The sequence below is a fragment of the Dunckerocampus dactyliophorus genome, chromosome 11 (genome assembly GCF_027744805.1).
Source record: "Dunckerocampus dactyliophorus isolate RoL2022-P2 chromosome 11, RoL_Ddac_1.1, whole genome shotgun sequence".
Taxonomy (NCBI): Eukaryota; Metazoa; Chordata; class Actinopteri; order Syngnathiformes; family Syngnathidae; genus Dunckerocampus; species Dunckerocampus dactyliophorus.
This window is the reverse complement of record NC_072829.1, coordinates 27,637,353-27,647,330: the sequence shown is the minus strand read 5'-3', so window position 1 is coordinate 27,647,330 and position 9,978 is coordinate 27,637,353. Positions and strand designations below refer to the sequence as shown.

Genomic DNA, 9,978 nt, shown 5'->3' with positions numbered 1-9,978 from the left:
ACAGATGTGCTTAACGTTTTATAATCATTAGACAAATGACTTATGGGTATTAGTGGCTAAATCCCAGCAAAGACGATTTGCTTGAAGGCGGCCATGTTTTTTAACCAATCTTGCTCAAATTTGACACGCATGTGCTGGTCAGCCCCTTAAAGGTGTGTACCAAATTCTGTGGTCACTCGGCTGAGCACCCTGAAGTTACAGTGGGTTCTTTTGTACACTTTTAGCACTTTAGGCCTTGTGAGAAATGTCAAGTCAATCAAAAGTGGTTGGTTAGAAAAATAATATCACAGGCAACACAGTCAGGGCGCATGTTTTGACAAATAATGCAGAGCGGTTCAGGCGCAGAAGAGTTCTTTTATACCTGGTAGCTATCGGTAGCTCGCCACCTGATTTTCAGTAGCTTACCAAACCGTCCAAAAATATGTGCATATTTGGTTTTAGAACTGTTCAATTCAGATGTTATGCATCTTTTTTAATGACAAATCACCACAAAATAGCTTAAAAAGACAATGACCATGAGTGGATAGCTGCTCTACAAATAAAGTACAATAAAATATTTCCATGTTGGCCACACAGTCAGGAGATCGGGAAGATCTGGGTTTGAATCTCTGTTGGTCATGTCTGTGTGGAGTTTGCATGTTCTTCCTGTGCGTGCTTGGGTTTTCTCGGGGTACTCCGGTTTCCTCCCACATTCCAAAAACATGCGTGTTAGGTTAAATTGTCCATCGGTATGAATGTGAGCATGAATGGTTATTTGTCTATATGTGCCCTGCGATTGGCTGGTGACCAGTCCACAACCCTAGTGAGGATAAGTGGCATAGAAAAAGGATGGATGGGTGTAAATAAAACCCAAGTATCTCAGCTCCCCTTCCATTTGGCCAAAGTAGCTCTAATAGAGTGGTTCAAAGCTGCTTAAGTGGTGTTCATGAATGTGGAGGCTCATTGTAGCGCAATTCGGCGTGGCAATCCGCGTCATTTAGATGGAAAGGCTGAAGACTAGTTGATGCACTGTTGCCGCACTTGGGACGCAATTCATGACTGAAAATGGTGCGCACTGACACAAAACGCCACCCTCCCACACCACTTATTTACACCTAAGTCAAGCACTGTTTGCATCTAGTGTATGACATGAGTGTATGAGTGTATGTGTATGTGTGACATCTCATTGTTCCTGCATGGGTATACGTTGTCACCACCACTTCCCGCATCCGTGAAACAGTCGTGGAATTATTTGGTCCAGCTTTGTCCAGCGTAATGCCATGCTACAGCAGGCGTTTTTGTGGTTATGACTTTGTAAATACGTTTTTTTACCATTGTTAGAACCCTGCAGACATGAAATAACACCCCTATATTCACCTCTATACACCTGTTATTCATTGTTTACAACACATTGCGCAACACTAATGCGCAAGCTACGGGATCACTGGAGAGACGGCCGCTGCCTTAGGCATTAGCATGCTACTGAGCTAACAAGTTAGCGGCCCATTTATTTATTGTAAACCTAAGAAAGGGTTTCAAACGGAGTGGGGAAGAAGAACAAAATAAGAAGCCAAAAACGTACCACCTTCACTTTGAATGGGAGGAGAACTTGCATTGACTATGTCATGTCGGACATGCCATGCTGACTCCATGCAGTGTTAAGGTAATGTAATGTAAGGTAATGTCTCATCAATGTAACATTACTGACCAGAATACTTCGTCTGACTTGTATTTAAAGATTTTTTGACTAATAATAGACCATAGTCCACCAAGAAGCAGTGATCATTTATTATTTAATTCAGGTTTGAAACCCGCAATAAAGCAAGGTAGTGATGTTTAAACCGCAAAGTCATGAGGGACGACAATTCGGGGAAAGTTGGAGACGCCTGACATACACAAACGTAGAAAAAAATAGGACATTTTATCTGAGCACAAATGCACACCTTTTTTTTTTTTTTTTGACAAGCATGTTTGCCAAATTGCCGCCAAATATTAGCATATGTCTCTTGAATAGAATTTGCTGTTGCTGCTTCTTTCTGCGTAAGTAGCATTACTATTGGAGACTTGACTAACAGATACCGACAAAACGCTTATATGGATTAAAGTGTAGATTTGGACCTACAGTGCAAGGACTCCACTTGTCCCTGCCTGTGCTGTGCATTTAGAGCAACTCCATGTGCCGAGCCGCAGCACAGACATCTTGGAGGAAGTTCTGCTCGGCTGCTCACACAGAGCCAAAGATCCAGGCTGTGAGATGAGCAGACAGACAGCAGCTGTAATGTAGAGCGAGGTCGACAGATGGGTGAAAAATACTCCAGTGTTGAAAATGGTAATTCTCCTATGAGAGTACTCATTAATCAAGTGCAATTTAGCACATGCTACTGGCTGAAGACAGTAAAAGACACAAGCCCAGACTCTACAGATGGGATTGTAAAATCAATATCAAACCCCAGTGCGCTGCAATTTGCACCGTGAGAGTAGGATCCAGCTCTGCACATGCTTCCCTTATCGACATCCTCTTTGGACATCAGCTTCAAGGCTATATTCAAAAATCAGCGTTAACTTCGGCATCCTTGGAAGAAAACCATCGAATCAGCCTCGATCTACACATGAAAGTATCCATGAAGTTCCTCTCTCTGAAATGGGCTTTACTGATGTTCCCCTTCAAATCTTTTCTCTGTTCTGGAGACGGGAATGATTTTAAGAGGAAACAGGTTGCTTGTATTACGTAGCCCACTAGGGGTCAGTGTTGCTTTTGGTCTCAGCCTGGAAGCCTTGCGTTTTCTCAAAAATGACGTGGGCTGACCTTCAATACAAGAACTGCATCATGAATTCTGTTTTAGCAAAATAGTAATTCTTGGTTTTGATTCAAACTTTCAGTGAGGTGCTCATTTAACATTTATTATTATTCAACATCATTTTTTTGCTGTTTGCGTTGGTGTAGAACTGCACCGTACCTCTTCATCACGGTGCCCTGTGTGGACACAAGTATTGGGACACATTTCTTAATTTCTGGATTGTGCATGAACCTTCAATCTTCACTTTTTTGTGCAAAGCAAAGTCCAGAAATGAAAGCATGGTTAGCTGCATTTTTTGTACAGAAGAACCTGATAGCAAACCCTGACATAACAGCTTTGGGACGAAACGGTCCTCCCTCAGGTCCAACATAAGTCACCTCTGACCTCACAAAAGTTCTTTTTGATTAATGGACACTCTGACATCTTGTAAAAAGGCTTTAGAAAAGAATGGAAGCTGTTATAGTTCCAAAGAGGAAATTAAGTCCATATTGTTTCACTTCCTGGAGGTGTAATGGCCCCATGTCCAGTGCTTTAGCTTGTTCCTAATTACCCCCCTCTTCATGAGTGTGTGTTCTTGGACAGTTAGATACATGCTGCTGTGTGACTTAAGCTGTCTTCCAAGGCACATGCGTTTGATGCTCTGAAGCAGCAATATGGGGAGGGCGGCAGGTGGAAGTGGTAATGACACCCCAAGAGGAGCCATTTGGGCAGGGAGATTTAGGCCGGGAGGGTAGATCGAGGAGTGTGGTATTATAGTATAGCACCTTCTCGCTCACACACAGACACCAATCACAGTGAGGCCCTAGCATGTGGCTAAAAGCAAAAGGGCACCTTGTAAAGATATACAGTACATGTTTCACAGTATTAGGTCTATAACTGCACAATTCTGCCTTTACAAAAATCAGCGTATCCACGGGGTCTTAAAGTTGTATAAATCTCAAATTCAATATTGTGAATTTAAGGCCTTAAACTATCTAAAATGCTCATGAAATCTCCAAAATGTCTTAAATACAATTTTGAAATGTTGTTAGAAATATATTAACGTTATTTGTATTTAAAACAAATGCATAAACTTCAGTCTCATTTTAAAATGTTTCATTTTTTGAGGATGCTATGACTAGTGCTGTCAAGAGATTGTAAAAATGGAGAGATTAATTGACCACCTGTCCTACTCCCCGCTTCTCACCTTGCCTTCCCAACTACAGTGGGAGCGTAACCGCTTATGCTAAACAAGCCCAAACAGACAGCCAATCAGTGTTCACTTCAGGGTGTGACTGACCATTGTTTTCCGCCCCCGACAACGCATAAAAACAGATTTTATAAAAAGGCATACTGAAACTGAAAAGTTAGACATTCAAAATTCGATTGATGCAATAAAAAAAACAAGAACTACTAAATATGACTGTAATTCATTAGAGCGAAGAAAAGGTAACACATCACTTGTAGAAGCTGTTTTGCATGATTTAGTGAGGTTACACGGCGTGTATTACAGTGTGAAAGAGCTGTGAATGAATTCATATACTTGCTAAGCAGTTCCGGGCTTTCGATTTTCCTTCATGTCTTTTGTACTTTTTTGCCAGTATGGATGAGAAGTGACTCTTGTAATTATATTTATTGTGCTCTCACAAGGTCTTTCAATTGAGAACATACAAACCCTTTATTTTTAAAATCACAGATATTAAAATTTGCAGATTTAGTACACTTTCAAACCACTAGAATAATGTATAAAGTTAATAATAACTCGTTACCCAAAAACCTAATAAAGTATTTCTCTATCAGAGAGGAGAAATATGATCTTAGAGGAAAATTAAACCTAAAACATTTATATGCGAGAACAACGGTGAAAATCCACAGCATTTCCATGTGTGGAATTAAATTATGGAACGGATTGAGTAAAGAACTCAAACAATGTACAGAGATGAGCAAATTCAAAAAACAATACAAGCAGTTGATGTTTGCTAAATACAAGGCAGAAGAGTCCTGATTGTTCTGTCAGGTTTGTTATTTTTTGTTTTTTTTTTTGTTTATAAAAAAAAGCTTTGTTCTTTATTTATTTATTTAGTATTGTCATTATTATTATTATTATTATTATTATTAATGTATGTGTGTATATATATATTTTTTGGGGGGGGGGGGGGGGGGCTATCTTACCGTTATCTATTATGTGTTATCCTGACTATCACTGAAAACATGACATGGAATGCAGGAAGTGAACTACATGTACTGTACTAGATGTAGAATGGATGGGGGGTAGGATTAAATAATCTTTGCTTCTTCCTACTCCTTTTGGACATGAGGAACTGTGAAATAATGATAATGATTCATGAGATGTATTCCATTGTAACCTTCATGTTCAAATAAACCAAACCAAACCAAACCAATTTTACTTGTCGAAACCCGCAGAGACCCCTCGAAAATAATAATTCTACAAAATACAACCACCATAGTAAACGTGCTGTATTGCTAGACTGTTAGCTCTCAGACAGCGTCAGTGAAATAATCATGAGGATTGTTGATACAGCTTTGGTATCACATCTGATTAGATTGATACCTAATATTGTGCTCGATTAGTGTATTTCATATGTGCAAATACCCTGTTGTGTTTTTTTCTTTGTTTTGAATAATCTAACACAGGTGTTCAAACAAATATGGACGTACAGTTTAATTCCACACACACATACACACCCTTATCAGGAATCAAATTTGGACAGTACTGGCTCTGCAGGGGATGTTCATGTCTCCATGTTCTGGACACTCATGTGAGACAGTACTTCACAGAGCAGAAAGCAGCTACAAATGGATCGAAGTTCTGCATATTTTGAGGCCAGACTAAAAGGAAACACCTTCAGGACCCTGGAAAAGCAAAATTATTATTGATAAAAAAATGCCCAAATGAAAGAGTCTAAATAAAAGTGAATGCATCAATAGCAATCATAGGGAGACTGCAAAGCAACAAAAGAAAGGGAATAAACTCCCGCATGCAGAAGAAGGGGACAATGGGAAACGGAGGGAATGGAAGACTGAAAGAGAACCACGGGAGGGATTCAGATGCAGAGCGAAGGGCGTTGGGAGCACTGCAGTTTATTCAGGCAAAATCGTGGGAGAGCTGCCAGGATGCAAAAACAAAGGAGGGGAAAATGGGGGGAGGAGAATGAGAGAAAGATGAGAGAAGGTCAAGCTGACTGTGCAGCAAACAAGACACATGGACACAGTCTGTGAAAGCATGTGATTTACTGCAAACTTTGAAAAATGTCCTTTTTTCCACTTGGGATTTTCATAATTGGTAATTATGGCGTGCGCTACTTCTCTGCAACCAGGAGGGGCGCTGTGATTCAGTCTCAACCAATTTGCAGTCCAAAGAAGAGCATTGACTATGACAAGTTGAGCTACATCCATTTTGACAACTCATCCTCCTCAATATTACCACTGGCGTCAAAACAGGAGTTCAGAACATTCACTTAGAGATTCCATCATTCCATTTGAGATCATTTTAATTTAGTCAAATACACATTCCTATTTTTAAGCGTGATGGTAGAGAAAGCTTTACGGTAATACAGCAATGAGGATGTTGGCCAGAATATGAAGGTAATGCGACAGGTGAGAGAGGGGGACATTGTGAAGAAACTCAAATAAAGGAAGCGTGACAGAAGGTCTAGCCTGACTGTGAGGGTGGCAGAGTTGGAGCGTGGTAGTGAGATGGGGATCCTGGTGAGTGAGAGAGAGAAAGAGGGGTTCAGTGGTGTCTGAGAGGGGGTGAGCAAGAGAGGACATTTTATGAGCTCTGAAGGGGTGTCGGTGCTCAGCGTCTGCCAGTCGGAATGCAGAGACAGAGGACAGGAGACACTCTTGTGACTAAGACACAATAGACCGTAAAAAAAAAAAAAATGACAAGGAAAATGCAACAAAAACATCCCTGTTTCTCATGCATTTTTCATGATTTTTCTATTAATATGCCAAGCCACGCTCACCAGCCAAACTTTAGGTACATTGCCACTCTCATGTGGCTGAATAACCAAAAGCATTAGAAACAGCTGCTAGTATGATGCAGTGCAGCTCGACTGTAGAACTTCTTCACCACTATAGTGCTATTTGGATAATCAAGTCAAGACAAAACTGACAATATATTGTGTTCCAGACTGTAGGATATACACACGCTGGTACCATTACGCCAAAGAAGGAAAAATACACAAGATAGATATCGCTTTATAATGGTATCGTTTTTTGGTATCGCGAGTGATGACGTGCTCCACATGGCAACAAGTTTGCTAGCTCAGTATGTCCGCGGTCCGGAATTATTTCCAAATTTTGCCTTCGGATTCTAAATACAGGATATATATATGAATTTGCGCAATATGTTAATAAATATTCAATGTTAATAAATGGAATAATTTCATTTTTAGAGCATAGAAAACCTGTTTGACTTTCTAAATAAGGCTTTAAGGTAAAAAGGTAATTTAACGAGAAAAAGCCGTAATTTTACAAGAATAGCGTAACATTATGTAAATAAAGTCATAATTATGAGAAGAAAGCTGAGAAAAAACAAACTGCTGTACTTTTATGAGAATAAAGTTAAAATATGAAGACAAAACAGTCCAAGTCTAATGAGAAAAAAGTCCCAATTTTATGAGAATAAACTTGATGTTATTTTAGCAGAATAGAGTTGAAGTATTCAATATTGTTTTTACATTTTTTTTTTAAGTTATAGCATTATGAGAAACAAACAAAAAATGTATTTGTCATTATTGGAATTGAATACTATTATGAGAGGAAAATTGAGAAGAAAATTTACAAATATTACTTTTGAAGAAAGTTAAAATATTTGGAAAATGTAAAAAAACAAAAAAGAAGAAAGAGCAAAGTACATAATAATAAAAATAATGTTGTTTTTCACCCACAAAGCTGAGATTCAGTATTTTCTTGCAATATATATGACTTCTTAGCACAGCTACATGTGTTGCTTTGCAAAACATCAATGTGGCCCTTGCTTCCTTTCATTTCTCACTATGTGGCCCTCACTGGAAAACGTTTGGACACCGTTGCCTTCATCTAATATTTTGTTGCACAACCTTTTGAAGCTATTACTGCTTCCCGTAGCTCTCGATGAGACTCCCGCACCTGTCGACAGGTATTTTGGCCCGCTCCTTGTGAGCAAACTGCAGCAGCTCTCTCAGGTTTGCTGGTTGTCTTGTCCGCACTCCTTGTTTCAGCTCTTTCCACAGATGTTCAGTTGCATTTAGAAGAGTACTCATCAAATGTCTTCAAGCTTGGCTGGTCTGAGCTACACATCAGCAGTGTAATTGTGTAGTAAAACATAAAAACAATAAAACAGTCTACATTTCAATGAAGAATGACTAAGGTGAACGTCACTCATTGACATTCTTAATTGTAACAGTTGTACAAAGCAGAGGGGTCATTACAGCAATGGTTTTGGCTTAGTTTTAATGCCTTCCTGATGCAACTCTGGCCAGGAGTAAAACCCCTCCCTCTGCCATGAAAGGCAGAAGTGTGTACCATTACACCACCAGGAATAGTAGTTTTAGATAAAAAGCAGTTCAACACATTTCACTGTCAAACATAAAAGCCACAAAAAGTATGCGAGTAGTTATTCATTGGCTGCTCTGTGAACTAAGGTCATTCCACTTCACAGATTCCGCTGCACCTAAATTTGTGCGTTTGCAGTCTTGATTATAGGTTGAATCTGATATGTTTAGTTCATTTTTCAATCCAGCACATTAGTTGCAAAGTATTTGTTCGACTAAGTGAGTGCCTGCCAAGTGTTGGGAATTTGTTGGATGTGTTTCAGATCAGATGTAGTCCCACCGTGGCCAGATGTGGCCCATGCCTTTTTAAATATCTTTCATTATATTTCGTTGAATTAAGATGCTCAAGTAGAAGTTGACCTTCGTAGACTTGGAAAAATGTCGCCATCAACTATGTTAACGCATCACTTGGAAACTAATTTGAGGCAACCCAGGCTCAGGTGGAAGTGTGGCCATCTAGTAATTGGAAGGGGCTTCATTCCTCGCTGGCGTGTCTTTCAGCAAAATAGTGAAGCTGCGTCATCATCATGTACATATTCATGTACAAGATGAAACTGGTTGCAGTTTTACGTAAAGCAAAAGGCTAAAATCAAACCAATACACTTGTTTAGTGGCTTATGAAATTACGAAACAAAACAAGGACATCAAGTTAGGAAGGGAGCCAGCAAATGTCTAAAACAATACTTTATGCATACACAAGTAAAAGCACAGTGTGCATGCCGCCCTGCTATCAGCAGAGTGAGTTGAACACCAGGAAAAGACAGTTTATTTCAAATGAATATTTAATATAGGTTCACCTATATTTGCCTAAGGAGAGAAGAAGAGATGGCAATCAAAAATACATTCAATATTATATATATTATATTATATTATATTTGCAAATGGCTAAAGGGTGGAAATTAAAGAGCAGCAAAGTCTTTGCACACTCTGAGCCATCTGAGAATGTAGATTATAAAAAAAGAGAAATATATATAAAGAAACAATTTTAATTCAAAGGAGAAGATGAAGGGGGTACAAGTAATGGCAGAAAGCTGCCGGGAAGCAAGATGTGGCTCGTACAAGGGGGCGAGGGGTGATTGGAAGAAAGATATAAAAGCTAAAGCAATGGGATTATAATGAAGAAACTGCTGGTCGAGCGAGCGTGCGTGCGTGCGTGCATGTGCGTGTGTGCGTGCATTTGTGAGAGCGAGAGAGGAGAGAAAAAGAGAAAAGACAATGGCAGAGTGTCAGATAAAGCAAAGATCAAGAGGTACAGAAAGCATGTGTCTGAGGGGACCAGGTTGATTTGGGCCTGTCTGTCATTAGGTTTGAACTGCTCCTGAGCTGAGATGACTCTCACACACACACACACACACACACACACACCTTTGCAGAACATTAGTACTCTAATATGTGCCACACACACACACATTGAACATGGGGTGTGTGCACGTGTATATTATGATGACATCATGGTAGAAGTATCAGTCAAGCAGCAGGGGCACTGGGCACACAGAGACAGAGATGGACGATGTGCTATTATCTCTTATTAAGAGTGGCAGCTCCCAACAGGCTACATAATGGGCCACACATACACAGTCAGACCTGTGTAACCATAACAACTAGATGTTTTGTAATCCTGCCCTTCTTTGTGTCATATTTTGGCCCCACACGAAGCACGT

The 9,978-nt window shown here is 39.8% G+C and overlaps 1 protein-coding gene across 3 annotated transcripts in view; it reads left to right on the top strand.

The window, feature by feature from the left end:
• The window catches only part of LOC129190340 (short transient receptor potential channel 7-like), a 52,593-nt gene that overhangs the window by 21,556 nt on the left and 21,059 nt on the right, over nucleotides 1–9,978 (top strand). The window lies entirely within an intron of this gene.